At 53.5% G+C, this 27902-nt stretch overlaps 28 non-coding genes across 28 annotated transcripts; 16 read left to right on the top strand and 12 right to left on the bottom strand.

Annotated features, from left to right (window-relative positions):
* Positions 1-793: 793 nt before the first annotated feature.
* Positions 794-876, bottom strand: TRNAL-UAA (transfer RNA leucine (anticodon UAA)). Its single transcript has one exon. It is a non-coding gene; the product is annotated as a tRNA-Leu (tRNA).
* A 243-nt stretch (positions 877-1119) lies between these two features.
* Positions 1120-1191, top strand: TRNAE-UUC (transfer RNA glutamic acid (anticodon UUC)). Its single transcript has one exon. It is a non-coding gene; the product is annotated as a tRNA-Glu (tRNA).
* Positions 1192-3019: 1828 nt separating this feature from the next.
* Positions 3020-3102, bottom strand: TRNAL-UAA (transfer RNA leucine (anticodon UAA)). The gene has a single exon. It is a non-coding gene; the product is annotated as a tRNA-Leu (tRNA).
* A 945-nt stretch (positions 3103-4047) lies between these two features.
* On the top strand, positions 4048-4119 carry TRNAE-CUC (transfer RNA glutamic acid (anticodon CUC)). Its single transcript has one exon. It is a non-coding gene; the product is annotated as a tRNA-Glu (tRNA).
* Positions 4120-5245: 1126 nt separating this feature from the next.
* On the bottom strand, positions 5246-5328 carry TRNAL-UAA (transfer RNA leucine (anticodon UAA)). The gene has a single exon. It is a non-coding gene; the product is annotated as a tRNA-Leu (tRNA).
* Positions 5329-5571: 243 nt separating this feature from the next.
* On the top strand, positions 5572-5643 carry TRNAE-UUC (transfer RNA glutamic acid (anticodon UUC)). Its single transcript has one exon. It is a non-coding gene; the product is annotated as a tRNA-Glu (tRNA).
* A 1828-nt stretch (positions 5644-7471) lies between these two features.
* Positions 7472-7554, bottom strand: TRNAL-UAA (transfer RNA leucine (anticodon UAA)). The gene has a single exon. It is a non-coding gene; the product is annotated as a tRNA-Leu (tRNA).
* Positions 7555-7797: 243 nt separating this feature from the next.
* On the top strand, positions 7798-7869 carry TRNAE-UUC (transfer RNA glutamic acid (anticodon UUC)). Its single transcript has one exon. It is a non-coding gene; the product is annotated as a tRNA-Glu (tRNA).
* Positions 7870-8499: 630 nt separating this feature from the next.
* TRNAE-CUC (transfer RNA glutamic acid (anticodon CUC)) lies at positions 8500-8571 on the top strand. The gene has a single exon. It is a non-coding gene; the product is annotated as a tRNA-Glu (tRNA).
* A 1126-nt stretch (positions 8572-9697) lies between these two features.
* On the bottom strand, positions 9698-9780 carry TRNAL-UAA (transfer RNA leucine (anticodon UAA)). The gene has a single exon. It is a non-coding gene; the product is annotated as a tRNA-Leu (tRNA).
* Positions 9781-10023: 243 nt separating this feature from the next.
* Positions 10024-10095, top strand: TRNAE-UUC (transfer RNA glutamic acid (anticodon UUC)). Its single transcript has one exon. It is a non-coding gene; the product is annotated as a tRNA-Glu (tRNA).
* Positions 10096-11922: 1827 nt separating this feature from the next.
* On the bottom strand, positions 11923-12005 carry TRNAL-UAA (transfer RNA leucine (anticodon UAA)). Its single transcript has one exon. It is a non-coding gene; the product is annotated as a tRNA-Leu (tRNA).
* A 243-nt stretch (positions 12006-12248) lies between these two features.
* Positions 12249-12320, top strand: TRNAE-UUC (transfer RNA glutamic acid (anticodon UUC)). The gene has a single exon. It is a non-coding gene; the product is annotated as a tRNA-Glu (tRNA).
* A 630-nt stretch (positions 12321-12950) lies between these two features.
* On the top strand, positions 12951-13022 carry TRNAE-CUC (transfer RNA glutamic acid (anticodon CUC)). The gene has a single exon. It is a non-coding gene; the product is annotated as a tRNA-Glu (tRNA).
* Positions 13023-14148: 1126 nt separating this feature from the next.
* TRNAL-UAA (transfer RNA leucine (anticodon UAA)) lies at positions 14149-14231 on the bottom strand. The gene has a single exon. It is a non-coding gene; the product is annotated as a tRNA-Leu (tRNA).
* Positions 14232-14474: 243 nt separating this feature from the next.
* TRNAE-UUC (transfer RNA glutamic acid (anticodon UUC)) lies at positions 14475-14546 on the top strand. Its single transcript has one exon. It is a non-coding gene; the product is annotated as a tRNA-Glu (tRNA).
* A 1827-nt stretch (positions 14547-16373) lies between these two features.
* On the bottom strand, positions 16374-16456 carry TRNAL-UAA (transfer RNA leucine (anticodon UAA)). Its single transcript has one exon. It is a non-coding gene; the product is annotated as a tRNA-Leu (tRNA).
* Positions 16457-16699: 243 nt separating this feature from the next.
* TRNAE-UUC (transfer RNA glutamic acid (anticodon UUC)) lies at positions 16700-16771 on the top strand. The gene has a single exon. It is a non-coding gene; the product is annotated as a tRNA-Glu (tRNA).
* A 630-nt stretch (positions 16772-17401) lies between these two features.
* On the top strand, positions 17402-17473 carry TRNAE-CUC (transfer RNA glutamic acid (anticodon CUC)). The gene has a single exon. It is a non-coding gene; the product is annotated as a tRNA-Glu (tRNA).
* Positions 17474-18599: 1126 nt separating this feature from the next.
* TRNAL-UAA (transfer RNA leucine (anticodon UAA)) lies at positions 18600-18682 on the bottom strand. The gene has a single exon. It is a non-coding gene; the product is annotated as a tRNA-Leu (tRNA).
* A 243-nt stretch (positions 18683-18925) lies between these two features.
* Positions 18926-18997, top strand: TRNAE-UUC (transfer RNA glutamic acid (anticodon UUC)). Its single transcript has one exon. It is a non-coding gene; the product is annotated as a tRNA-Glu (tRNA).
* A 1821-nt stretch (positions 18998-20818) lies between these two features.
* Positions 20819-20901, bottom strand: TRNAL-UAA (transfer RNA leucine (anticodon UAA)). Its single transcript has one exon. It is a non-coding gene; the product is annotated as a tRNA-Leu (tRNA).
* A 945-nt stretch (positions 20902-21846) lies between these two features.
* On the top strand, positions 21847-21918 carry TRNAE-CUC (transfer RNA glutamic acid (anticodon CUC)). Its single transcript has one exon. It is a non-coding gene; the product is annotated as a tRNA-Glu (tRNA).
* A 1126-nt stretch (positions 21919-23044) lies between these two features.
* Positions 23045-23127, bottom strand: TRNAL-UAA (transfer RNA leucine (anticodon UAA)). Its single transcript has one exon. It is a non-coding gene; the product is annotated as a tRNA-Leu (tRNA).
* Positions 23128-23370: 243 nt separating this feature from the next.
* Positions 23371-23442, top strand: TRNAE-UUC (transfer RNA glutamic acid (anticodon UUC)). The gene has a single exon. It is a non-coding gene; the product is annotated as a tRNA-Glu (tRNA).
* A 1827-nt stretch (positions 23443-25269) lies between these two features.
* On the bottom strand, positions 25270-25352 carry TRNAL-UAA (transfer RNA leucine (anticodon UAA)). The gene has a single exon. It is a non-coding gene; the product is annotated as a tRNA-Leu (tRNA).
* Positions 25353-25595: 243 nt separating this feature from the next.
* Positions 25596-25667, top strand: TRNAE-UUC (transfer RNA glutamic acid (anticodon UUC)). The gene has a single exon. It is a non-coding gene; the product is annotated as a tRNA-Glu (tRNA).
* Positions 25668-27821: 2154 nt separating this feature from the next.
* Positions 27822-27893, top strand: TRNAE-UUC (transfer RNA glutamic acid (anticodon UUC)). The gene has a single exon. It is a non-coding gene; the product is annotated as a tRNA-Glu (tRNA).
* The last annotated feature ends 9 nt before the right edge of the window (positions 27894-27902 follow it).

Genomic DNA, 27902 nt, shown 5'->3' with positions numbered 1-27902 from the left:
GAAACGGAAGTCTGGTTCAGGGTAATAGAAAGCTGAGCTGCACGTACCGATAGCAGCAGAGCCCAGCGGCGGAGAGGGTGTGGCCAGGGCTGTCTGATTTGCATAGTGACCAGTGGCATCTTGGGAATGTACAGGCTTTGGAGCTTAACGGGTGCTGCAGGGGTCTGCCTGGCCGGAGAAATGCCTGTCTGGCGCTCCCCTCAGGACACACGTGTCTTCCGTTCGAGCATGGAGGGTGAGGGACATGGGTCACCCTCATATACAGGGGTGTGGGCATGGGCAGGATGGGGCGTGGGGGACCCGTCAGGGCATTGCCCGTTTGGAAGCCCGTTCGGAAGGCAAGAGGAGGCGGAGGCGGGAATCTCTGCTCAATTTTTTCCCGAGGCCTGGGGACAAGCCTTTGCACTTTTGATCCAGCCGGGCCTGCATCAGCAGATCCTGCTCCGATGGCAAGGGAGAGCCTGCAGGTGTAAATCAAAGAAAGGGGAGAAATCCGCAAGAGGCTGGTTAACAAATTCCAGTGGCAGGCCCATGTTCCCCAGGAAGCAAGTACTTCCTCCTGCTCCCTTCAGTGGGAAAAGACATAGGAGGTGTATTTCTCTAAGCAGGGGCTCTGCGTAGGTGGCACTGCATTGCTTTGGCAAGCATCCATGCTAAGTGCAGAGTAGCAGCAGACCCCACAGCTGAGACGTGAATTGGGACTGTTAAGGAAGGGCACTGGGAGGGTGAGGAGGGCAGAGGAAAATGCTTTACAAAAGCATCTGCAAGTTCCTACACACCCGCTGAAAACCCATACCAGGGATGGGGCTCGAACCCATGCGGACAACTGTCCATTGGATCTTAAGTCCAACGCCTTAACCACTCGGCCACCCTGGTGAGACCCTAGGCCCTGCCTTACTCAGCTCCCTTTTCATGCTGGCTGCTCCAGCGCAGGCTGTCCAGCAAGAGGTGATTGCAGAGTAAAAAGGCTTTTGCAGGAGGATAAAGGTAATTGCTTATGACAAACACACTGTGTGACACCTAACTTTTCCCCACTCGTACTTTATGGGCAATCTATACAGTGGAGTTAGCTTAGTCACAATAAGGAAGTGAGCAAGGCAGGCTCACAAGAGCATCTCCTCCCTGGTGGTCTAGTGGCTAGGATTCGGCGCTTTCACCGCCGCGGCCCGGGTTCGATTCCCGGTCAGGGAAGATCCCTCTAAGACGTAGACGTGCGTAATTTGTCCACGCAGCTCAGCTTTTTTTAATCGAAGGTCCTTAAAAAGGCACCCCGACCTATAGACGAAAGCAGAGGAAAGGGGCTGGGTCCCCTGTGTCCCAGGTTGCTTTGCTCCCATTGCCCTCAGCCACCTTCATGCGCACGCAGTCCCCCACCCAGTCAGGTGCTCTATGTGGGCGTAAAGTGCAGTACCAGCTCATCAGAAAGGTAAATTGCTGGAAAACCCGGCTGCGATGTATACATCTACTTTGGAGCACTCTTCTCCCTTGCACTCTTGAATCGGTCATTCGCAATGTATTCTTCCAGCAAGCTGAATAACGAGGTAGGTGTGAGAAGGTGTACCAGCTGTCTTTGAGCTATCAGCGGCCACTAGGTGTCCCTCTTGTGATTTCCCGGGGATCCCGATTGTACAGGAATTCGTCGGTTCAGTAGCACGGGGGAGGGGATGGCCTGTGCTTGGAAGTGACAAACAGTCTGGTGGAATCATGAGTGTTTTTTCAAGTTCTGATTCATATTCGCTGTAGAATAAAATATGCTTTCAGCCCCCATGAGCTTTGTCACTAGGAGAGCAGTGTAGGAACTTTTGCTGTATGGCTGTGGGTTCCCTGGTGGTCTAGTGGTTAGGATTCGGCACTCTCACCGCCGCGGCCCGGGTTCGATTCCCGGTCAGGGAACAGTCCTTCTTCTGCCCTTGAATGCTTTTCCTTCCCGCAGGTCAGGGCTTCTCAAAATGAATTTGCTTTTCTGACAAACAGTTTGCCTAGCATCCCGCAATCTGGCTCCTAATTTGATTTTCGCAAGGTTCCCTTTGAGTTGCTTTCCTCGGCGGGAGGAAAATCTCTTGTGCAAGGCTCTTGAGGAAGTGAGATTCTGTATTCCGAGGTGCGCTTCTTTTCGTAGGCTTCTGACCACATGGTGTGTGGCAGGAAGTCATCTTTGACAGGGCCGCAGGCTTTGTCTCCAAATGGCATCCCGGACCCACTGCAACCCACCTTTTTGCTGAAACGGAAGTCTGGTTCAGGGTAAGAAAAAGCTGAGCTGCACGTACCGAAAGCAGCAGAGCCCAGCGGCGGAGAGGGTGTGGCCAGGGCTGTCTGATTTGCATAGTGACCAGTGGCATCTTGGGAATGTACAGGCTTTGGAGCCTAACGGGTGCTGCAGGGGTCTGCCTGGCCGGAGAAATGCCTGTCTGGCGCTCCCCTCAGGACACACGTGTCTTCCGTTCGAGCATGGAGGGTGAGGGACATGGGTCACCCTCATATACAGGGGTGTGGGCATGGGCAGGATGGGGCGTGGGGGACCCGTCAGGGCATTGCCCGTTTGGAAGCCCGTTCGGAAGGCAAGAGGAGGCGGAGGCGGAGGCGGGAATCTCTGCTCAATTTTTTCCCGAGGCCTGGGGACAAGCCTTTGCACATTTGATCCAGCCGGGCCTGCATCAGCAGATCCTGCTCCGATGGCAAGGGAGAGCCTGCAGGTGTAAATCAAAGAAAGGGGAGAAATCCGCAAGAGGCGGGTTAACAAATTCCAGTGGCAGGCCCATGTTCCCCAGGAAGCAAGTACTTCCTCCTGCTCCCTTCAGTGGGAAAAGACATAGGAGGTGTATTTCTCTAAGCAGGGGCTCTGCGTAGGTGGCACTGCATTGCTTTGGGAAGCATCCATGCTAAGTGCAGAGTAGCAGCAGACCCCACAGCTGAGACGTGAATTGGGACTGTTAAGGAAGGGCACTGGGAGGGTGAGGAGGGCAGAGGAAAATGCTTTAAAAAAGCATCTGCAAGTTCCTACACACCCGCTGAAAACCCATACCAGGGATGGGGCTCGAACCCATGCGGACAACTGTCCATTGGATCTTAAGTCCAACGCCTTAACCACTCGGCCACCCTGGTGAGACCCTAGGCCCTGCCTTACTCAGCTCCCTTTTCATGCTGGCTGCTCCAGCGCAGGCTGTCCAGCAAGAGGTGATTGCAGAGTAAAAAGGCTTTTGCAGGAGGATAAAGGTAATTGCTTATGACAAACACACTGTGTGACACCTAACTTTTCCCCACTCGTACTTTATGGGCAATCTATACAGTGGAGTTAGCTTAGTCACAATAAGGAAGTGAGCAAGGCAGGCTCACAAGAGCATCTCCTCCCTGGTGGTCTAGTGGCTAGGATTCGGCGCTTTCACCGCCGCGGCCTGTGTTCGATTCCCGGTCAGGGAAGATCCCTCTAAGACGTAGACGTGCGTAATTTGTCCACGCAGCTCAGCTTTTTTTAATCGAAGGTCCTTAAAAAGGCACCCCGACCTATAGACGAAAGCAGAGGAAAGGGGCTGGGTCCCCTGTGTCCCAGGTTGCTTTGCTCCCATTGCCCTCAGCCACCTTCATGCGCACGCAGTCCCCCACCCAGTCAGGTGCTCTATGTGGGCGTAAAGTGCAGTACCAGCTCATCAGAAAGGTAAATTGCTGGAAAACCCGGCTGCGATGTATACATCTACTTTGGAGCACTCTTCTCCCTTGCACTCTTGAATCGGTCATTCGCAATGTATTCTTCCAGCAAGCTGAATAACGAGGTAGGTGTGAGAAGGTGTACCAGCTGTCTTTGAGCTATCAGCGGCCACTAGGTGTCCCTCTTGTGATTTCCCGGGGATCCCGATTGTACAGGAATTCGTCGGTTCAGTAGCACGGGGGAGGGGATGGCCTGTGCTTGGAAGTGACAAACAGTCTGGTGGAATCATGAGTGTTTTTTCAAGTTCTGATTCATATTCGCTGTAGAATAAAATATGCTTTCAGCCCCCATGAGCTTTGTCACTAGGAGAGCAGTGTAGGAACTTTTGCTGTATGGCTGTGGGTTCCCTGGTGGTCTAGTGGTTAGGATTCGGCGCTCTCACCGCCGCGGCCCGGGTTCGATTCCCGGTCAGGGAACAGTCCTTCTTCTGCCCTTGAATGCTTTTCCTTCCCGCAGGTCAGGGCTTCTCAAAATGAATTTGCTTTTCTGACAAACAGTTTGCCTAGCATCCCGCAATCTGGCTCCTAATTAGATTTTCGCAAGGTTCCCTTTGAGTTGCTTTCCTCGGCGGGAGGAAAATCTCTTGTGCAAGGCTCTTGAGGAAGTGAGATTCTGTATTCCGAGGTGCGCTTCTTTTCGTAGGCTTCTGACCACATGGTGTGCGGCAGGAAGTCATCTTTGACAGGGCCGCAGGCTTTATCTCCAAATGGCATCCCGGACGCACTGCAACCCACCTTTTTGCTGAAACGGAAGTCTGGTTCAGGGTAATAGAAAGCTGAGCTGCACGTACCGAAAGCAGCAGAGCCCAGCGGCGGAGAGGGTGTGGCCAGGGCTGTCTGATTTGCATAGTGACCAGTGGCATCTTGGGAATGTACAGGCTTTGGAGCTTAACGGGTGCTGCAGGGGTCTGCCTGGCCGGAGAAATGCCTGTCTGGCGCTCCCCTCAGGACACACGTGTCTTCCGTTCGAGCATGGAGGGTGAGGGACATGGGTCACCCTCATATACAGGGGTGTGGGCATGGGCAGGATGGGGCGTGGGGGACCCGTCAGGGCATTGCCCGTTTGGAAGCCCGTTCGGAAGGCAAGAGGAGGCGGAGGCGGAGGCGGGAATCTCTGCTCAATTTTTTCCCGAGGCCTGGGGACAAGCCTTTGCACATTTGATCCAGCCGGGCCTGCATCAGCAGATCCTGCTCCGATGGCAAGGGAGAGCCTGCAGGTGTAAATCAAAGAAAGGGGAGAAATCCGCAAGAGGCGGGTTAACAAATTCCAGTGGCAGGCCCATGTTCCCCAGGAAGCAAGTACTTCCTCCTGCTCCCTTCAGTGGGAAAAGACATAGGAGGTGTATTTCTCTAAGCAGGGGCTCTGCGTAGGTGGCACTGCATTGCTTTGGGAAGCATCCATGCTAAGTGCAGAGTAGCAGCAGACCCCACAGCTGAGACGTGAATTGGGACTGTTAAGGAAGGGCACTGGGAGGGTGAGGAGGGCAGAGGAAAATGCTTTAAAAAAGCATCTGCAAGTTCCTACACACCCGCTGAAAACCCATACCAGGGATGGGGCTCGAACCCATGCGGACAACTGTCCATTGGATCTTAAGTCCAACGCCTTAACCACTCGGCCACCCTGGTGAGACCCTAGGCCCTGCCTTACTCAGCTCCCTTTTCATACTGGCTGCTCCAGCGCAGGCTGTCCAGCAAGAGGTGATTGCAGAGTAAAAAGGCTTTTGCAGGAGGATAAAGGTAATTGCTTATGACAAACACACTGTGTGACACCTAACTTTTCCCCACTCGTACTTTATGGGCAATCTATACAGTGGAGTTAGCTTAGTCACAATAAGGAAGTGAGCAAGGCAGGCTCACAAGAGCATCTCCTCCCTGGTGGTCTAGTGGCTAGGATTCGGCGCTTTCACCGCCGCGGCCCGGGTTCGATTCCCGGTCAGGGAAGATCCCTCTAAGACGTAGACGTGCGTAATTTGTCCACGCAGCTCAGCTTTTTTTAATCGAAGGTCCTTAAAAAGGCACCCCGACCTATAGACGAAAGCAGAGGAAAGGGGCTGGGTCCCCTGTGTCCCAGGTTGCTTTGCTCCCATTGCCCTCAGCCACCTTCATGCGCACGCAGTCCCCCACCCAGTCAGGTGCTCTATGTGGGCGTAAAGTGCAGTACCAGCTCATCAGAAAGGTAAATTGCTGGAAAACCCGGCTGCGATGTATACATCTACTTTGGAGCACTCTTCTCCCTTGCACTCTTGAATCGGTCATTCGCAATGTATTCTTCCAGCAAGCTGAATAACGAGGTAGGTGTGAGAAGGTGTACCAGCTGTCTTTGAGCTATCAGCGGCTACTAGGTGTCCCTCTTGTGATTTCCCGGGGATCCCGATTGTACAGGAATTCGTCGGTTCAGTAGCACGGGGGAGGGGATGGCCTGTGCTTGGAAGTGACAAACAGTCTGGTGGAATCATGAGTGTTTTTTCAAGTTCTGATTCATATTCGCTGTAGAATAAAATATGCTTTCAGCCCCCATGAGCTTTGTCACTAGGAGAGCAGTGTAGGAACTTTTGCTGTGTGGCTGTGGGTTCCCTGGTGGTCTAGTGGTTAGGATTCGGCGCTCTCACCGCCGCGGCCCGTGTTCGATTCCCGGTCAGGGAACAGTCCTTCTTCTGCCCTTGAATGCTTTTCCTTCCCGCAGGTCAGAGCTTCTCAAAATGAATTTGCTTTTCTGACAAACAGTTTGCCTAGCATCCCGCAATCTGGCTCCTAATTTGATTTTCGCAAGGTTCCCTTTGAGTTGCTTTCCTCGGCGGGAGGAAAATCTCTTGTGCAAGGCTCTTGAGGAAGTGAGATTCTGTATTCCGAGGTGCGCTTCTTTTCGTAGGCTTCTGACCACATGGTGTGCGGCAGGAAGTCATCTTTGACAGGGCCGCAGGCTTTGTCTCCAAATGGCATCCCGGACCCACTGCAACCCACCTTTTTGCTGAAACGGAAGTCTGGTTCAGGGTAAGAAAAAGCTGAGCTGCACGTACCGAAAGCAGCAGAGCCCAGCGGCGGAGAGGGTGTGGCCAGGGCTGTCTGATTTGCATAGTGACCAGTGGCATCTTGGGAATGTACAGGCTTTGGAGCCTAACGGGTGCTGCAGGGGTCTGCCTGGCCGGAGAAATGCCTGTCTGGCGCTCCCCTCAGGACACACGTGTCTTCCGTTCGAGCATGGAGGGTGAGGGACATGGGTCACCCTCATATACAGGGGTGTGGGCATGGGCAGGATGGGGCGTGGGGGACCCGTCAGGGCATTGCCCGTTTGGAAGCCCGTTCGGAAGGCAAGAGGAGGCGGAGGCGGAGGCGGGAATCTCTGCTCAATTTTTTCCCGAGGCCTGGGGACAAGCCTTTGCACATTTGATCCAGCCGGGCCTGCATCAGCAGATCCTGCTCCGATGGCAAGGGAGAGCCTGCAGGTGTAAATCAAAGAAAGGGGAGAAATCCGCAAGAGGCGGGTTAACAAATTCCAGTGGCAGGCCCATGTTCCCCAGGAAGCAAGTACTTCCTCCTGCTCCCTTCAGTGGGAAAAGACATAGGAGGTGTATTTCTCTAAGCAGGGGCTCTGCGTAGGTGGCACTGCATTGCTTTGGGAAGCATCCATGCTAAGTGCAGAGTAGCAGCAGACCCCACAGCTGAGACGTGAATTGGGACTGTTAAGGAAGGGCACTGGGAGGGTGAGGAGGGCAGAGGAAAATGCTTTAAAAAAGCATCTGCAAGTTCCTACACACCCGCTGAAAACCCATACCAGGGATGGGGCTCGAACCCATGCGGACAACTGTCCATTGGATCTTAAGTCCAACGCCTTAACCACTCGGCCACCCTGGTGAGACCCTAGGCCCTGCCTTACTCAGCTCCCTTTTCATGCTGGCTGCTCCAGCGCAGGCTGTCCAGCAAGAGGTGATTGCAGAGTAAAAAGGCTTTTGCAGGAGGATAAAGGTAATTGCTTATGACAAACACACTGTGTGACACCTAACTTTTCCCCACTCGTACTTTATGGGCAATCTATACAGTGGAGTTAGCTTAGTCACAATAAGGAAGTGAGCAAGGCAGGCTCACAAGAGCATCTCCTCCCTGGTGGTCTAGTGGCTAGGATTCGGCGCTTTCACCGCCGCGGCCCGGGTTCGATTCCCGGTCAGGGAAGATCCCTCTAAGACGTAGACGTGCGTAATTTGTCCACGCAGCTCAGCTTTTTTTAATCGAAGGTCCTTAAAAAGGCACCCCGACCTATAGACGAATGCAGAGGAAAGGGGCTGGGTCCCCTGTGTCCCAGGTTGCTTTGCTCCCATTGCCCTCAGCCACCTTCATGCGCACGCAGTCCCCCACCCAGTCAGGTGCTCTATGTGGGCGTAAAGTGCAGTACCAGCTCATCAGAAAGGTAAATTGCTGGAAAACCCGGCTGCGATGTATACATCTACTTTGGAGCACTCTTCTCCCTTGCACTCTTGAATCGGTCATTCGCAATGTATTCTTCCAGCAAGCTGAATAACGAGGTAGGTGTGAGAAGGTGTACCAGCTGTCTTTGAGCTATCAGCGGCCACTAGGTGTCCCTCTTGTGATTTCCCGGGGATCCCGATTGTACAGGAATTCGTCGGTTCAGTAGCACGGGGGAGGGGATGGCCTGTGCTTGGAAGTGACAAACAGTCTGGTGGAATCATGAGTGTTTTTTCAAGTTCTGATTCATATTCGCTGTAGAATAAAATATGCTTTCAGCCCCCATGAGCTTTGTCACTAGGAGAGCAGTGTAGGAACTTTTGCTGTATGGCTGTGGGTTCCCTGGTGGTCTAGTGGTTAGGATTCGGCGCTCTCACCGCCGCGGCCCGGGTTCGATTCCCGGTCAGGGAACAGTCCTTCTTCTGCCCTTGAATGCTTTTCCTTCCCGCAGGTCAGGGCTTCTCAAAATGAATTTGCTTTTCTGACAAACAGTTTGCCTAGCATCCCGCAATCTGGCTCCTAATTAGATTTTCGCAAGGTTCCCTTTGAGTTGCTTTCCTCGGCGGGAGGAAAATCTCTTGTGCAAGGCTCTTGAGGAAGTGAGATTCTGTATTCCGAGGTGCGCTTCTTTTCGTAGGCTTCTGACCACATGGTGTGCGGCAGGAAGTCATCTTTGACAGGGCCGCAGGCTTTATCTCCAAATGGCATCCCGGACGCACTGCAACCCACCTTTTTGCTGAAACGGAAGTCTGGTTCAGGGTAATAGAAAGCTGAGCTGCACGTACCGAAAGCAGCAGAGCCCAGCGGCGGAGAGGGTGTGGCCAGGGCTGTCTGATTTGCATAGTGACCAGTGGCATCTTGGGAATGTACAGGCTTTGGAGCTTAACGGGTGCTGCAGGGGTCTGCCTGGCCGGAGAAATGCCTGTCTGGCGCTCCCCTCAGGACACACGTGTCTTCCGTTCGAGCATGGAGGGTGAGGGACATGGGTCACCCTCATATACAGGGGTGTGGGCATGGGCAGGATGGGGCGTGGGGGACCCGTCAGGGCATTGCCCGTTTGGAAGCCCGTTCGGAAGGCAAGAGGAGGCGGAGGCGGAGGCGGGAATCTCTGCTCAATTTTTTCCCGAGGCCTGGGGACAAGCCTTTGCACATTTGATCCAGCCGGGCCTGCATCAGCAGATCCTGCTCCGATGGCAAGGGAGAGCCTGCAGGTGTAAATCAAAGAAAGTGGAGAAATCCGCAAGAGGCGGGTTAACAAATTCCAGTGGCAGGCCCATGTTCCCCAGGAAGCAAGTACTTCCTCCTGCTCCCTTCAGTGGGAAAAGACATAGGAGGTGTATTTCTCTAAGCAGGGGCTCTGCGTAGGTGGCACTGCATTGCTTTGGGAAGCATCCATGCTAAGTGCAGAGTAGCAGCAGACCCCACAGCTGAGACGTGAATTGGGACTGTTAAGGAAGGGCACTGGGAGGGTGAGGAGGGCAGAGGAAAATGCTTTAAAAAAGCATCTGCAAGTTCCTACACACCCGCTGAAAACCAATACCAGGGATGGGGCTCGAACCCATGCGGACAACTGTCCATTGGATCTTAAGTCCAACGCCTTAACCACTCGGCCACCCTGGTGAGACCCTAGGCCCTGCCTTACTCAGCTCCCTTTTCATGCTGGCTGCTCCAGCGCAGGCTGTCCAGCAAGAGGTGATTGCAGAGTAAAAAGGCTTTTGCAGGAGGATAAAGGTAATTGCTTATGACAAACACACTGTGTGACACCTAACTTTTCCCCACTCGTACTTTATGGGCAATCTATACAGTGGAGTTAGCTTAGTCACAATAAGGAAGTGAGCAAGGCAGGCTCACAAGAGCATCTCCTCCCTGGTGGTCTAGTGGCTAGGATTCGGCGCTTTCACCGCCGCGGCCCGGGTTCGATTCCCGGTCAGGGAAGATCCCTCTAAGACGTAGACGTGCGTAATTTGTCCACGCAGCTCAGCTTTTTTTAATCGAAGGTCCTTAAAAAGGCACCCCGACCTATAGACGAAAGCAGAGGAAAGGGGCTGGGTCCCCTGTGTCCCAGGTTGCTTTGCTCCCATTGCCCTCAGCCACCTTCATGCGCACGCAGTCCCCCACCCAGTCAGGTGCTCTATGTGGGCGTAAAGTGCAGTACCAGCTCATCAGAAAGGTAAATTGCTGGAAAACCCGGCTGCGATGTATACATCTACTTTGGAGCACTCTTCTCCCTTGCACTCTTGAATCGGTCATTCGCAATGTATTCTTCCAGCAAGCTGAATAACGAGGTAGGTGTGAGAAGGTGTACCAGCTGTCTTTGAGCTATCAGCGGCCACTAGGTGTCCCTCTTGTGATTTCCCGGGATCCCGATTGTACAGGAATTCGTCGGTTCAGTAGCACGGGGGAGGGGATGGCCTGTGCTTGGAAGTGACAAACAGTCTGGTGGAATCATGAGTGTTTTTTCAAGTTCTGATTCATATTCGCTGTAGAATAAAATATGCTTTCAGCCCCCATGAGCTTTGTCACTAGGAGAGCAGTGTAGGAACTTTTGCTGTATGGCTGTGGGTTCCCTGGTGGTCTAGTGGTTAGGATTCGGCGCTCTCACCGCCGCGGCCCGGGTTCGATTCCCAGTCAGGGAACAGTCCTTCTTCTGCCCTTGAATGCTTTTCCTTCCCGCAGGTCAGAGCTTCTCAAAATGAATTTGCTTTTCTGACAAACAGTTTGCCTAGCATCCCGCAATCTGGCTCCTAATTTGATTTTCGCAAGGTTCCCTTTGAGTTGCTTTCCTCGGCGGGAGGAAAATCTCTTGTGCAAGGCTCTTGAGGAAGTGAGATTCTGTATTCCGAGGTGCGCTTCTTTTCGTAGGCTTCTGACCACATGGTGTGCGGCAGGAAGTCATCTTTGACAGGGCCGCAGGCTTTGTCTCCAAATGGCATCCCGGACCCACTGCAACCCACCTTTTTGCTGAAACGGAAGTCTGGTTCAGGGTAAGAAAAAGCTGAGCTGCACGTACCGAAAGCAGCAGAGCCCAGCGGCGGAGAGGGTGTGGCCAGGGCTGTCTGATTTGCATAGTGACCAGTGGCATCTTGGGAATGTACAGGCTTTGGAGCCTAACGGGTGCTGCAGGGGTCTGCCTGGCCGGAGAAATGCCTGTCTGGCGCTCCCCTCAGGACACACGTGTCTTTCGTTCGAGCATGGAGGGTGAGGGACATGGGTCACCCTCATATACAGGGGTGTGGGCATGGGCAGGATGGGGCGTGGGGGACCCGTCAGGGCATTGCCCGTTTGGAAGCCCGTTCGGAAGGCAAGAGGAGGCGGAGGCGGAGGCGGGAATCTCTGCTCAATTTTTTCCCGAGGCCTGGGGACAAGCCTTTGCACATTTGATCCAGCCGGGCCTGCATCAGCAGATCCTGCTCCGATGGCAAGGGAGAGCCTGCAGGTGTAAATCAAAGAAAGGGGAGAAATCCGCAAGAGGCGGGTTAACAAATTCCAGTGGCAGGCCCATGTTCCCCAGGAAGCAAGTACTTCCTCCTGCTCCTTTCAGTGGGAAAAGACATAGGAGGTGTATTTCTCTAAGCAGGGGCTCTGCGTAGGTGGCACTGCATTGCTTTGGGAAGCATCCATGCTAAGTGCAGAGTAGCAGCAGACCCCACAGCTGAGACGTGAATTGGGACTGTTAAGGAAGGGCACTGGGAGGGTGAGGAGGGCAGAGGAAAATGCTTTAAAAAAGCATCTGCAAGTTCCTACACACCCGCTGAAAACCCATACCAGGGATGGGGCTCGAACCCATGCGGACAACTGTCCATTGGATCTTAAGTCCAACGCCTTAACCACTCGGCCACCCTGGTGAGACCCTAGGCCCTGCCTTACTCAGCTCCCTTTTCATGCTGGCTGCTCCAGCGCAGGCTGTCCAGCAAGAGGTGATTGCAGAGTAAAAAGGCTTTTGCAGGAGGATAAAGGTAATTGCTTATGACAAACACACTGTGTGACACCTAACTTTTCCCCACTCGTACTTTATGGGCAATCTATACAGTGGAGTTAGCTTAGTCACAATAAGGAAGTGAGCAAGGCAGGCTCACAAGAGCATCTCCTCCCTGGTGGTCTAGTGGCTAGGATTCGGCGCTTTCACCGCCGCGGCCCGGGTTCGATTCCCGGTCAGGGAAGATCCCTCTAAGACGTAGACGTGCGTAATTTGTCCACGCAGCTCAGCTTTTTTTAATCGAAGGTCCTTAAAAAGGCACCCCGACCTATAGACGAAAGCAGAGGAAAGGGGCTGGGTCCCCTGTGTCCCAGGTTGCTTTGCTCCCATTGCCCTCAGCCACCTTCATGCGCACGCAGTCCCCCACCCAGTCAGGTGCTCTATGTGGGCGTAAAGTGCAGTACCAGCTCATCAGAAAGGTAAATTGCTGGAAAACCCGGCTGCGATGTATACATCTACTTTGGAGCACTCTTCTCCCTTGCACTCTTGAATCGGTCATTCGCAATGTATTCTTCCAGCAAGCTGAATAACGAGGTAGGTGTGAGAAGGTGTACCAGCTGTCTTTGAGCTATCAGCGGCCACTAGGTGTCCCTCTTGTGATTTCCCGGGGATCCCGATTGTACAGGAATTCGTCGGTTCAGTAGCACGGGGGAGGGGATGGCCTGTGCTTGGAAGTGACAAACAGTCTGGTGGAATCATGAGTGTTTTTTCAAGTTCTGATTCATATTCGCTGTAGAATAAAATATGCTTTCAGCCCCCATGAGCTTTGTCACTAGGAGAGCAGTGTAGGAACTTTTGCTGTATGGCTGTGGGTTCCCTGGTGGTCTAGTGGTTAGGATTCGGCGCTCTCACCGCCGCGGCCCGGGTTCGATTCCCGGTCAGGGAACAGTCCTTCTTCTGCCCTTGAATGCTTTTCCTTCCCGCAGGTCAGGGCTTCTCAAAATGAATTTGCTTTTCTGACAAACAGTTTGCCTAGCATCCCGCAATCTGGCTCCTAATTAGATTTTCGCAAGGTTCCCTTTGAGTTGCTTTCCTCGGCGGGAGGAAAATCTCTTGTGCAAGGCTCTTGAGGAAGTGAGATTCTGTATTCCGAGGTGCGCTTCTTTTCGTAGGCTTCTGACCACATGGTGTGCGGCAGGAAGTCATCTTTGACAGGGCCGCAGGCTTTATCTCCAAATGGCATCCCGGACGCACTGCAACCCACCTTTTTGCTGAAACGGAAGTCTGGTTCAGGGTAATAGAAAGCTGAGCTGCACGTACCGAAAGCAGCAGAGCCCAGCGGCGGAGAGGGTGTGGCCAGGGCTGTCTGATTTGCATAGTGACCAGTGGCATCTTGGGAATGTACAGGCTTTGGAGCTTAACGGGTGCTGCAGGGGTCTGCCTGGCCGGAGAAATGCCTGTCTGGCGCTCCCCTCAGGACACACGTGTCTTCCGTTCGAGCATGGAGGGTGAGGGACATGGGTCACCCTCATATACAGGGGTGTGGGCATGGGCAGGATGGGGCGTGGGGGACCCGTCAGGGCATTGCCCGTTTGGAAGCCCGTTCGGAAGGCAAGAGGAGGCGGAGGCGGAGGCGGGAATCTCTGCTCAATTTTTTCCCGAGGCCTGGGGACAAGCCTTTGCACATTTGATCCAGCCGGGCCTGCATCAGCAGATCCTGCTCCGATGGCAAGGGAGAGCCTGCAGGTGTAAATCAAAGAAAGTGGAGAAATCCGCAAGAGGCGGGTTAACAAATTCCAGTGGCAGGCCCATGTTCCCCAGGAAGCAAGTACTTCCTCCTGCTCCCTTCAGTGGGAAAAGACATAGGAGGTGTATTTCTCTAAGCAGGGGCTCTGCGTAGGTGGCACTGCATTGCTTTGGGAAGCATCCATGCTAAGTGCAGAGTAGCAGCAGACCCCACAGCTGAGACGTGAATTGGGACTGTTAAGGAAGGGCACTGGGAGGGTGAGGAGGGCAGAGGAAAATGCTTTAAAAAAGCATCTGCAAGTTCCTACACACCCGCTGAAAACCCATACCAGGGATGGGGCTCGAACCCATGCGGACAACTGTCCATTGGATCTTAAGTCCAACGCCTTAACCACTCGGCCACCCTGGTGAGACCCTAGGCCCTGCCTTACTCAGCTCCCTTTTCATGCTGGCTGCTCCAGCGCAGGCTGTCCAGCAAGAGGTGATTGCAGAGTAAAAAGGCTTTTGCAGGAGGATAAAGGTAATTGCTTATGACAAACACACTGTGTGACACCTAACTTTTCCCCACTCGTACTTTATGGGCAATCTATACAGTGGAGTTAGCTTAGTCACAATAAGGAAGTGAGCAAGGCAGGCTCACAAGAGCATCTCCTCCCTGGTGGTCTAGTGGCTAGGATTCGGCGCTTTCACCGCCGCGGCCCGGGTTCGATTCCCGGTCAGGGAAGATCCCTCTAAGACGTAGACGTGCGTAATTTGTCCACGCAGCTCAGCTTTTTTTAATCGAAGGTCCTTAAAAAGGCACCCCGACCTATAGACGAAAGCAGAGGAAAGGGGCTGGGTCCCCTGTGTCCCAGGTTGCTTTGCTCCCATTGCCCTCAGCCACCTTCATGCGCACGCAGTCCCCCACCCAGTCAGGTGCTCTATGTGGGCGTAAAGTGCAGTACCAGCTCATCAGAAAGGTAAATTGCTGGAAAACCCGGCTGCGATGTATACATCTACTTTGGAGCACTCTTCTCCCTTGCACTCTTGAATCGGTCATTCGCAATGTATTCTTCCAGCAAGCTGAATAACGAGGTAGGTGTGAGAAGGTGTACCAGCTGTCTTTGAGCTATCAGCGGCCACTAGGTGTCCCTCTTGTGATTTCCCGGGATCCCGATTGTACAGGAATTCGTCGGTTCAGTAGCACGGGGGAGGGGATGGCCTGTGCTTGGAAGTGACAAACAGTCTGGTGGAATCATGAGTGTTTTTTCAAGTTCTGATTCATATTCGCTGTAGAATAAAATATGCTTTCAGCCCCCATGAGCTTTGTCACTAGGAGAGCAGTGTAGGAACTTTTGCTGTATGGCTGTGGGTTCCCTGGTGGTCTAGTGGTTAGGATTCGGCGCTCTCACCGCCGCGGCCCGGGTTCGATTCCCAGTCAGGGAACAGTCCTTCTTCTGCCCTTGAATGCTTTTCCTTCCCGCAGGTCAGAGCTTCTCAAAATGAATTTGCTTTTCTGACAAACAGTTTGCCTAGCATCCCGCAATCTGGCTCCTAATTTGATTTTCGCAAGGTTCCCTTTGAGTTGCTTTCCTCGGCGGGAGGAAAATCTCTTGTGCAAGGCTCTTGAGGAAGTGAGATTCTGTATTCCGAGGTGCGCTTCTTTTCGTAGGCTTCTGACCACATGGTGTGCGGCAGGAAGTCATCTTTGACAGGGCCGCAGGCTTTGTCTCCAAATGGCATCCCGGACCCACTGCAACCCACCTTTTTGCTGAAACGGAAGTCTGGTTCAGGGTAAGAAAAAGCTGAGCTGCACGTACCGAAAGCAGCAGAGCCCAGCGGCGGAGAGGGTGTGGCCAGGGCTGTCTGATTTGCATAGTGACCAGTGGCATCTTGGGAATGTACAGGCTTTGGAGCCTAACGGGTGCTGCAGGGGTCTGCCTGGCCGGAGAAATGCCTGTCTGGCGCTCCCCTCAGGACACACGTGTCTTTCGTTCGAGCATGGAGGGTGAGGGACATGGGTCACCCTCATATACAGGGGTGTGGGCATGGGCAGGATGGGGCGTGGGGGACCCGTCAGGGCATTGCCCGTTTGGAAGCCCGTTCGGAAGGCAAGAGGAGGCGGAGGCGGAGGCGGGAATCTCTGCTCAATTTTTTCCCGAGGCCTGGGGACAAGCCTTTGCACATTTGATCCAGCCGGGCCTGCATCAGCAGATCCTGCTCCGATGGCAAGGGAGAGCCTGCAGGTGTAAATCAAAGAAAGGGGAGAAATCCGCAAGAGGCGGGTTAACAAATTCCAGTGGCAGGCCCATGTTCCCCAGGAAGCAAGTACTTCCTCCTGCTCCCTTCAGTGGGAAAAGACATAGGAGGTGTATTTCTCTAAGCAGGGGCTCTGCGTAGGTGGCACTGCATTGCTTTGGGAAGCATCCATGCTAAGTGCAGAGTAGCAGCAGACCCCACAGCTGAGACGTGAATTGGGACTGTTAAGGAAGGGCACTGGGAGGGTGAGGAGGGCAGAGGAAAATGCTTTAAAAAAGCATCTGCAAGTTCCTACACACCCGCTGAAAACCCATACCAGGGATGGGGCTCGAACCCATGCGGACAACTGTCCATTGGATCTTAAGTCCAACGCCTTAACCACTCGGCCACCCTGGTGAGACCCTAGGCCCTGCCTTACTCAGCTCCCTTTTCATGCTGGCTGCTCCAGCGCAGGCTGTCCAGCAAGAGGTGATTGCAGAGTAAAAAGGCTTTTGCAGGAGGATAAAGGTAATTGCTTATGACAAACACACTGTGTGACACCTAACTTTTCCCCACTCGTACTTTATGGGCAATCTATACAGTGGAGTTAGCTTAGTCACAATAAGGAAGTGAGCAAGGCAGGCTCACAAGAGCATCTCCTCCCTGGTGGTCTAGTGGCTAGGATTCGGCGCTTTCACCGCCGCGGCCCGGGTTCGATTCCCGGTCAGGGAAGATCCCTCTAAGACGTAGACGTGCGTAATTTGTCCACGCAGCTCAGCTTTTTTTAATCGAAGGTCCTTAAAAAGGCACCCCGACCTATAGACGAAAGCAGAGGAAAGGGGCTGGGTCCCCTGTGTCCCAGGTTGCTTTGCTCCCATTGCCCTCAGCCACCTTCATGCGCACGCAGTCCCCCACCCAGTCAGGTGCTCTATGTGGGCGTAAAGTGCAGTACCAGCTCATCAGAAAGGTAAATTGCTGGAAAACCCGGCTGCGATGTATACATCTACTTTGGAGCACTCTTCTCCCTTGCACTCTTGAATCGGTCATTCGCAATGTATTCTTCCAGCAAGCTGAATAACGAGGTAGGTGTGAGAAGGTGTACCAGCTGTCTTTGAGCTATCAGCGGCCACTAGGTGTCCCTCTTGTGATTTCCCGGGGATCCCGATTGTACAGGAATTCGTCGGTTCAGTAGCACGGGGGAGGGGATGGCCTGTGCTTGGAAGTGACAAACAGTCTGGTGGAATCATGAGTGTTTTTTCAAGTTCTGATTCATATTCGCTGTAGAATAAAATATGCTTTCAGCCCCCATGAGCTTTGTCACTAGGAGAGCAGTGTAGGAACTTTTGCTGTATGGCTGTGGGTTCCCTGGTGGTCTAGTGGTTAGGATTCGGCGCTCTCACCGCCGCGGCCCGGGTTCGATTCCCGGTCAGGGAACAGTCCTTCTTCTGCCCTTGAATGCTTTTCCTTCCCGCAGGTCAGGGCTTCTCAAAATGAATTTGCTTTTCTGACAAACAGTTTGCCTAGCATCCCGCAATCTGGCTCCTAATTAGATTTTCGCAAGGTTCCCTTTGAGTTGCTTTCCTCGGCGGGAGGAAAATCTCTTGTGCAAGGCTCTTGAGGAAGTGAGATTCTGTATTCCGAGGTGCGCTTCTTTTCGTAGGCTTCTGACCACATGGTGTGCGGCAGGAAGTCATCTTTGACAGGGCCGCAGGCTTTATCTCCAAATGGCATCCCGGACGCACTGCAACCCACCTTTTTGCTGAAACGGAAGTCTGGTTCAGGGTAATAGAAAGCTGAGCTGCACGTACCGAAAGCAGCAGAGCCCAGCGGCGGAGAGGGTGTGGCCAGGGCTGTCTGATTTGCATAGTGACCAGTGGCATCTTGGGAATGTACAGGCTTTGGAGCTTAACGGGTGCTGCAGGGGTCTGCCTGGCCGGAGAAATGCCTGTCTGGCGCTCCCCTCAGGACACACGTGTCTTCCGTTCGAGCATGGAGGGTGAGGGACATGGGTCACCCTCATATACAGGGGTGTGGGCATGGGCAGGATGGGGCGTGGGGGACCCGTCAGGGCATTGCCCGTTTGGAAGCCCGTTCGGAAGGCAAGAGGAGGCGGAGGCGGAGGCGGGAATCTCTGCTCAATTTTTTCCCGAGGCCTGGGGACAAGCCTTTGCACATTTGATCCAGCCGGGCCTGCATCAGCAGATCCTGCTCCGATGGCAAGGGAGAGCCTGCAGGTGTAAATCAAAGAAAGTGGAGAAATCCGCAAGAGGCGGGTTAACAAATTCCAGTGGCAGGCCCATGTTCCCCAGGAAGCAAGTACTTCCTCCTGCTCCCTTCAGTGGGAAAAGACATAGGAGGTGTATTTCTCTAAGCAGGGGCTCTGCGTAGGTGGCACTGCATTGCTTTGGGAAGCATCCATGCTAAGTGCAGAGTAGCAGCAGACCCCACAGCTGAGACGTGAATTGGGACTGTTAAGGAAGGGCACTGGGAGGGTGAGGAGGGCAGAGGAAAATGCTTTAAAAAAGCATCTGCAAGTTCCTACACACCCGCTGAAAACCCATACCAGGGATGGGGCTCGAACCCATGCGGACAACTGTCCATTGGATCTTAAGTCCAACGCCTTAACCACTCGGCCACCCTGGTGAGACCCTAGGCCCTGCCTTACTCAGCTCCCTTTTCATGCTGGCTGCTCCAGCGCAGGCTGTCCAGCAAGAGGTGATTGCAGAGTAAAAAGGCTTTTGCAGGAGGATAAAGGTAATTGCTTATGACAAACACACTGTGTGACACCTAACTTTTCCCCACTCGTACTTTATGGGCAATCTATACAGTGGAGTTAGCTTAGTCACAATAAGGAAGTGAGCAAGGCAGGCTCACAAGAGCATCTCCTCCCTGGTGGTCTAGTGGCTAGGATTCGGCGCTTTCACCGCCGCGGCCCGGGTTCGATTCCCGGTCAGGGAAGATCCCTCGTAGACGTGCGTAATTTGTCCACGCAGCTCAGCTTTTTTTAATCGAAGGTCCTTAAAAAGGCACCCCGACCTATAGACGAAAGCAGAGGAAAGGGGCTGGGTCCCCTGTGTCCCAGGTTGCTTTGCTCCCATTGCCCTCAGCCACCTTCATGCGCACGCAGTCCCCCACCCAGTCAGGTGCTCTATGTGGGCGTAAAGTGCAGTACCAGCTCATCAGAAAGGTAAATTGCTGGAAAACCCGGCTGCGATGTATACATCTACTTTGGAGCACTCTTCGCCCTTGCACTCTTGAATCGGTCATTCGCAATGTATTCTTCCAGCAAGCTGAATAACGAGGTAGGTGTGAGAAGGTGTACCAGCTGTCTTTGAGCTATCAGCGGCCACTAGGTGTCCCTCTTGTGATTTCCCGGGATCCCGATTGTACAGGAATTCGTCGGTTCAGTAGCACGGGGGAGGGGATGGCCTGTGCTTGGAAGTGACAAACAGTCTGGTGGAATCATGAGTGTTTTTTCAAGTTCTGATTCATATTCGCTGTAGAATAAAATATGCTTTCAGCCCCCATGAGCTTTGTCACTAGGAGAGCAGTGTAGGAACTTTTGCTGTATGGCTGTGGGTTCCCTGGTGGTCTAGTGGTTAGGATTCGGCGCTCTCACCGCCGCGGCCCGGGTTCGATTCCCAGTCAGGGAACAGTCCTTCTTCTGCCCTTGAATGCTTTTCCTTCCCGCAGGTCAGAGCTTCTCAAAATGAATTTGCTTTTCTGACAAACAGTTTGCCTAGCATCCCGCAATCTGGCTCCTAATTTGATTTTCGCAAGGTTCCCTTTGAGTTGCTTTCCTCGGCGGGAGGAAAATCTCTTGTGCAAGGCTCTTGAGGAAGTGAGATTCTGTATTCCGAGGTGCGCTTCTTTTCGTAGGCTTCTGACCACATGGTGTGCGGCAGGAAGTCATCTTTGACAGGGCCGCAGGCTTTGTCTCCAAATGGCATCCCGGACCCACTGCAACCCACCTTTTTGCTGAAACGGAAGTCTGGTTCAGGGTAAGAAAAAGCTGAGCTGCACGTACCGAAAGCAGCAGAGCCCAGCGGCGGAGAGGGTGTGGCCAGGGCTGTCTGATTTGCATAGTGACCAGTGGCATCTTGGGAATGTACAGGCTTTGGAGCCTAACGGGTGCTGCAGGGGTCTGCCTGGCCGGAGAAATGCCTGTCTGGCGCTCCCCTCAGGACACACGTGTCTTCCGTTCGAGCATGGAGGGTGAGGGACATGGGTCACCCTCATATACAGGGGTGTGGGCATGGGCAGGATGGGGCGTGGGGGACCCGTCAGGGCATTGCCCGTTTGGAAGCCCGTTCGGAAGGCAAGAGGAGGCGGAGGCGGAGGCGGGAATCTCTGCTCAATTTTTTCCCGAGGCCTGGGGACAAGCCTTTGCACATTTGATCCAGCCGGGCCTGCATCAGCAGATCCTGCTCCGATGGCAAGGGAGAGCCTGCAGGTGTAAATCAAAGAAAGGGGAGAAATCCGCAAGAGGCGGGTTAACAAATTCCAGTGGCAGGCCCATGTTCCCCAGGAAGCAAGTACTTCCTCCTGCTCCCTTCAGTGGGAAAAGACATAGGAGGTGTATTTCTCTAAGCAGGGGCTCTGCGTAGGTGGCACTGCATTGCTTTGGGAAGCATCCATGCTAAGTGCAGAGTAGCAGCAGACCCCACAGCTGAGACGTGAATTGGGACTGTTAAGGAAGGGCACTGGGAGGGTGAGGAGGGCAGAGGAAAATGCTTTAAAAAAGCATCTGCAAGTTCCTACACACCCGCTGAAAACCCATACCAGGGATGGGGCTCGAACCCATGCGGACAACTGTCCATTGGATCTTAAGTCCAACGCCTTAACCACTCGGCCACCCTGGTGAGACCCTAGGCCCTGCCTTACTCAGCTCCCTTTTCATGCTGGCTGCTCCAGCGCAGGCTGTCCAGCAAGAGGTGATTGCAGAGTAAAAAGGCTTTTGCAGGAGGATAAAGGTAATTGCTTATGACAAACACACTGTGTGACACCTAACTTTTCCCCACTCGTACTTTATGGGCAATCTATACAGTGGAGTTAGCTTAGTCACAATAAGGAAGTGAGCAAGGCAGGCTCACAAGAGCATCTCCTCCCTGGTGGTCTAGTGGCTAGGATTCGGCGCTTTCACCGCCGCGGCCAGGGTTCGATTCCCGGTCAGGGAAGATCCCTCTAAGACGTAGACGTGCGTAATTTGTCCACGCAGCTCAGCTTTTTTTAATCGAAGGTCCTTAAAAAGGCACCCCGACCTATAGACGAAAGCAGAGGAAAGGGGCTGGGTCCCCTGTGTCCCAGGTTGCTTTGCTCCCATTGCCCTCAGCCACCTTCATGCGCACGCAGTCCCCCACCCAGTCAGGTGCTCTATGTGGGCGTAAAGTGCAGTACCAGCTCATCAGAAAGGTAAATTGCTGGAAAACCCGGCTGCGATGTATACATCTACTTTGGAGCACTCTTCTCCCTTGCACTCTTGAATCGGTCATTCGCAATGTATTCTTCCAGCAAGCTGAATAACGAGGTAGGTGTGAGAAGGTGTACCAGCTGTCTTTGAGCTATCAGCGGCCACTAGGTGTCCCTCTTGTGATTTCCCGGGGATCCCGATTGTACAGGAATTCGTCGGTTCAGTAGCACGGGGGAGGGGATGGCCTGTGCTTGGAAGTGACAAACAGTCTGGTGGAATCATGAGTGTTTTTTCAAGTTCTGATTCATATTCGCTGTAGAATAAAATATGCTTTCAGCCCCCATGAGCTTTGTCACTAGGAGAGCAGTGTAGGAACTTTTGCTGTATGGCTGTGGGTTCCCTGGTGGTCTAGTGGTTAGGATTCGGCGCTCTCACCGCCGCGGCCCGGGTTCGATTCCCGGTCAGGGAACAGTCCTTCTTCTGCCCTTGAATGCTTTTCCTTCCCGCAGGTCAGGGCTTCTCAAAATGAATTTGCTTTTCTGACAAACAGTTTGCCTAGCATCCCGCAATCTGGCTCCTAATTAGATTTTCGCAAGGTTCCCTTTGAGTTGCTTTCCTCGGCGGGAGGAAAATCTCTTGTGCAAGGCTCTTGAGGAAGTGAGATTCTGTATTCCGAGGTGCGCTTCTTTTCGTAGGCTTCTGACCACATGGTGTGCGGCAGGAAGTCATCTTTGACAGGGCCGCAGGCTTTATCTCCAAATGGCATCCCGGACGCACTGCAACCCACCTTTTTGCTGAAACGGAAGTCTGGTTCAGGGTAATAGAAAGCTGAGCTGCACGTACCGAAAGCAGCAGAGCCCAGCGGCGGAGAGGGTGTGGCCAGGGCTGTCTGATTTGCATAGTGACCAGTGGCATCTTGGGAATGTACAGGCTTTGGAGCTTAACGGGTGCTGCAGGGGTCTGCCTGGCCGGAGAAATGCCTGTCTGGCGCTCCCCTCAGGACACACGTGTCTTCCGTTCGAGCATGGAGGGTGAGGGACATGGGTCACCCTCATATACAGGGGTGTGGGCATGGGCAGGATGGGGCGTGGGGGACCCGTCAGGGCATTGCCCGTTTGGAAGCCCGTTCGGAAGGCAAGAGGAGGCGGAGGCGGAGGCGGGAATCTCTGCTCAATTTTTTCCCGAGGCCTGGGGACAAGCCTTTGCACATTTGATCCAGCCGGGCCTGCATCAGCAGATCCTGCTCCGATGGCAAGGGAGAGCCTGCAGGTGTAAATCAAAGAAAGTGGAGAAATCCGCAAGAGGCGGGTTAACAAATTCCAGTGGCAGGCCCATGTTCCCCAGGAAGCAAGTACTTCCTCCTGCTCCCTTCAGTGGGAAAAGACATAGGAGGTGTATTTCTCTAAGCAGGGGCTCTGCGTAGGTGGCACTGCATTGCTTTGGGAAGCATCCATGCTAAGTGCAGAGTAGCAGCAGACCCCACAGCTGAGACGTGAATTGGGACTGTTAAGGAAGGGCACTGGGAGGGTGAGGAGGGCAGAGGAAAATGCTTTAAAAAAGCATCTGCAAGTTCCTACACACCCGCTGAAAACCCATACCAGGGATGGGGCTCGAACCCATGCGGACAACTGTCCATTGGATCTTAAGTCCAACGCCTTAACCACTCGGCCACCCTGGTGAGACCCTAGGCCCTGCCTTACTCAGCTCCCTTTTCATGCTGGCTGCTCCAGCGCAGGCTGTCCAGCAAGAGGTGATTGCAGAGTAAAAAGGCTTTTGCAGGAGGATAAAGGTAATTGCTTATGACAAACACACTGTGTGACACCTAACTTTTCCCCACTCGTACTTTATGGGCAATCTATACAGTGGAGTTAGCTTAGTCACAATAAGGAAGTGAGCAAGGCAGGCTCACAAGAGCATCTCCTCCCTGGTGGTCTAGTGGCTAGGATTCGGCGCTTTCACCGCCGCGGCCCGGGTTCGATTCCCGGTCAGGGAAGATCCCTCTAAGACGTAGACGTGCGTAATTTGTCCACGCAGCTCAGCTTTTTTTAATCGAAGGTCCTTAAAAAGGCACCCCGACCTATAGACGAAAGCAGAGGAAAGGGGCTGGGTCCCCTGTGTCCCAGGTTGCTTTGCTCCCATTGCCCTCAGCCACCTTCATGCGCACGCAGTCCCCCACCCAGTCAGGTGCTCTATGTGGGCGTAAAGTGCAGTACCAGCTCATCAGAAAGGTAAATTGCTGGAAAACCCGGCTGCGATGTATACATCTACTTTGGAGCACTCTTCTCCCTTGCACTCTTGAATCGGTCATTCGCAATGTATTCTTCCAGCAAGCTGAATAACGAGGTAGGTGTGAGAAGGTGTACCAGCTGTCTTTGAGCTATCAGCGGCCACTAGGTGTCCCTCTTGTGATTTCCCGGGATCCCGATTGTACAGGAATTCGTCGGTTCAGTAGCACGGGGGAGGGGATGGCCTGTGCTTGGAAGTGACAAACAGTCTGGTGGAATCATGAGTGTTTTTTCAAGTTCTGATTCATATTCGCTGTAGAATAAAATATGCTTTCAGCCCCCATGAGCTTTGTCACTAGGAGAGCAGTGTAGGAACTTTTGCTGTATGGCTGTGGGTTCCCTGGTGGTCTAGTGGTTAGGATTCGGCGCTCTCACCGCCGCGGCCCGGGTTCGATTCCCAGTCAGGGAACAGTCCTTCTTCTGCCCTTGAATGCTTTTCCTTCCCGCAGGTCAGAGCTTCTCAAAATGAATTTGCTTTTCTGACAAACAGTTTGCCTAGCATCCCGCAATCTGGCTCCTAATTTGATTTTCGCAAGGTTCCCTTTGAGTTGCTTTCCTCGGCGGGAGGAAAATCTCTTGTGCAAGGCTCTTGAGGAAGTGAGATTCTGTATTCCGAGGTGCGCTTCTTTTCGTAGGCTTCTGACCACATGGTGTGCGGCAGGAAGTCATCTTTGACAGGGCCGCAGGCTTTGTCTCCAAATGGCATCCCGGACCCACTGCAACCCACCTTTTTGCTGAAACGGAAGTCTGGTTCAGGGTAAGAAAAAGCTGAGCTGCACGTACCGAAAGCAGCAGAGCCCAGCGGCGGAGAGGGTGTGGCCAGGGCTGTCTGATTTGCATAGTGACCAGTGGCATCTTGGGAATGTACAGGCTTTGGAGCCTAACGGGTGCTGCAGGGGTCTGCCTGGCCGGAGAAATGCCTGTCTGGCGCTCCCCTCAGGACACACGTGTCTTCCGTTCGAGCATGGAGGGTGAGGGACATGGGTCACCCTCATATACAGGGGTGTGGGCATGGGCAGGATGGGGCGTGGGGGACCCGTCAGGGCATTGCCCGTTTGGAAGCCCGTTCGGAAGGCAAGAGGAGGCGGAGGCGGAGGCGGGAATCTCTGCTCAATTTTTTCCCGAGGCCTGGGGACAAGCCTTTGCACATTTGATCCAGCCGGGCCTGCATCAGCAGATCCTGCTCCGATGGCAAGGGAGAGCCTGCAGGTGTAAATCAAAGAAAGGGGAGAAATCCGCAAGAGGCGGGTTAACAAATTCCAGTGGCAGGCCCATGTTCCCCAGGAAGCAAGTACTTCCTCCTGCTCCCTTCAGTGGGAAAAGACATAGGAGGTGTATTTCTCTAAGCAGGGGCTCTGCGTAGGTGGCACTGCATTGCTTTGGGAAGCATCCATGCTAAGTGCAGAGTAGCAGCAGACCCCACAGCTGAGACGTGAATTGGGACTGTTAAGGAAGGGCACTGGGAGGGTGAGGAGGGCAGAGGAAAATGCTTTAAAAAAGCATCTGCAAGTTCCTACACACCCGCTGAAAACCCATACCAGGGATGGGGCTCGAACCCATGCGGACAACTGTCCATTGGATCTTAAGTCCAACGCCTTAACCACTCGGCCACCCTGGTGAGACCCTAGGCCCTGCCTTACTCAGCTCCCTTTTCATGCTGGCTGCTCCAGCGCAGGCTGTCCAGCAAGAGGTGATTGCAGAGTAAAAAGGCTTTTGCAGGAGGATAAAGGTAATTGCTTATGACAAACACACTGTGTGACACCTAACTTTTCCCCACTCGTACTTTATGGGCAATCTATACAGTGGAGTTAGCTTAGTCACAATAAGGAAGTGAGCAAGGCAGGCTCACAAGAGCATCTCCTCCCTGGTGGTCTAGTGGCTAGGATTCGGCGCTTTCACCGCCGCGGCCCGGGTTCGATTCCCGGTCAGGGAAGATCCCTCTAAGACGTAGACGTGCGTAATTTGTCCACGCAGCTCAGCTTTTTTTAATCGAAGGTCCTTAAAAAGGCACCCCGACCTATAGACGAAAGCAGAGGAAAGGGGCTGGGTCCCCTGTGTCCCAGGTTGCTTTGCTCCCATTGCCCTCAGCCACCTTCATGCGCACGCAGTCCCCCACCCAGTCAGGTGCTCTATGTGGGCGTAAAGTGCAGTACCAGCTCATCAGAAAGGTAAATTGCTGGAAAACCCGGCTGCGATGTATACATCTACTTTGGAGCACTCTTCTCCCTTGCACTCTTGAATCGGTCATTCGCAATGTATTCTTCCAGCAAGCTGAATAACGAGGTAGGTGTGAGAAGGTGTACCAGCTGTCTTTGAGCTATCAGCGGCCACTAGGTGTCCCTCTTGTGATTTCCCGGGGATCCCGATTGTACAGGAATTCGTCGGTTCAGTAGCACGGGGGAGGGGATGGCCTGTGCTTGGAAGTGACAAACAGTCTGGTGGAATCATGAGTGTTTTTTCAAGTTCTGATTCATATTCGCTGTAGAATAAAATATGCTTTCAGCCCCCATGAGCTTTGTCACTAGGAGAGCAGTGTAGGAACTTTTGCTGTATGGCTGTGGGTTCCCTGGTGGTCTAGTGGTTAGGATTCGGCGCTCTCACCGCCGCGGCCCGGGTTCGATTCCCAGTCAGGGAACAGTCCTTCTTCTGCCCTTGAATGCTTTTCCTTCCCGCAGGTCAGAGCTTCTCAAAATGAATTTGCTTTTCTGACAAACAGTTTGCCTAGCATCCCGCAATCTGGCTCCTAATTTGATTTTCGCAAGGTTCCCTTTGAGTTGCTTTCCTCGGCGGGAGGAAAATCTCTTGTGCAAGGCTCTTGAGGAAGTGAGATTCTGTATTCCGAGGTGCGCTTCTTTTCGTAGGCTTCTGACCACATGGTGTGCGGCAGGAAGTCATCTTTGACAGGGCCGCAGGCTTTGTCTCCAAATGGCATCCCGGACCCACTGCAACCCACCTTTTTGCTGAAACGGAAGTCTGGTTCAGGGTAAGAAAAAGCTGAGCTGCACGTACCGAAAGCAGCAGAGCCCAGCGGCGGAGAGGGTGTGGCCAGGGCTGTCTGATTTGCATAGTGACCAGTGGCATCTTGGGAATGTACAGGCTTTGGAGCCTAACGGGTGCTGCAGGGGTCTGCCTGGCCGGAGAAATGCCTGTCTGGCGCTCCCCTCAGGACACACGTGTCTTCCGTTCGAGCATGGAGGGTGAGGGACATGGGTCACCCTCATATACAGGGGTGTGGGCATGGGCAGGATGGGGCGTGGGGGACCCGTCAGGGCATTGCCCGTTTGGAAGCCCGTTCGGAAGGCAAGAGGAGGCGGAGGCGGAGGCGGGAATCTCTGCTCAATTTTTTCCCGAGGCCTGGGGACAAGCCTTTGCACATTTGATCCAGCCGGGCCTGCATCAGCAGATCCTGCTCCGATGGCAAGGGAGAGCCTGCAGGTGTAAATCAAAGAAAGGGGAGAAATCCGCAAGAGGCGGGTTAACAAATTCCAGTGGCAGGCCCATGTTCCCCAGGAAGCAAGTACTTCCTCCTGCTCCCTTCAGTGGGAAAAGACATAGGAGGTGTATTTCTCTAAGCAGGGGCTCTGCGTAGGTGGCACTGCATTGCTTTGGGAAGCATCCATGCTAAGTGCAGAGTAGCAGCAGACCCCACAGCTGAGACGTGAATTGGGACTGTTAAGGAAGGGCACTGGGAGGGTGAGGAGGGCAGAGGAAAATGCTTTAAAAACGCATCTGCAAGTTCCTACACACCCGCTGAAAACCCATACCAGGGATGGGGCTCGAACCCATGCAGACAACTGTCCATTGGATCTTAAGTCCAACGCCTTAACCACTCGGCCACCCTGGTGAGACCCTAGGCCCTGCCTTACTCAGCTCCCTTTTCATGCTGGCTGCTCCAGCGCAGGCTGTCCAGCAAGAGGTGATTGCAGAGTAAAAAGGCTTTTGCAGGAGGATAAAGGTAATTGCTTATGACAAACACACTGTGTGACACCTAACTTTTCCCCACTCGTACTTTATGGGCAATCTATACAGTGGAGTTAGCTTAGTCACAATAAGGAAGTGAGCAAGGCAGGCTCACAAGAGCATCTCCTCCCTGGTGGTCTAGTGGCTAGGATTCGGCGCTTTCACCGCCGCGGCCCGGGTTCGATTCCCGGTCAGGGAAGATCCCTCT

Source organism: Triturus cristatus, chromosome 5_2 (genome assembly GCF_964204655.1).
Source record: "Triturus cristatus chromosome 5_2, aTriCri1.1, whole genome shotgun sequence".
Classification (NCBI taxonomy): Eukaryota; Metazoa; Chordata; class Amphibia; order Caudata; family Salamandridae; genus Triturus; species Triturus cristatus.
This window is presented reverse-complemented; position numbering and strand designations above follow the sequence as displayed.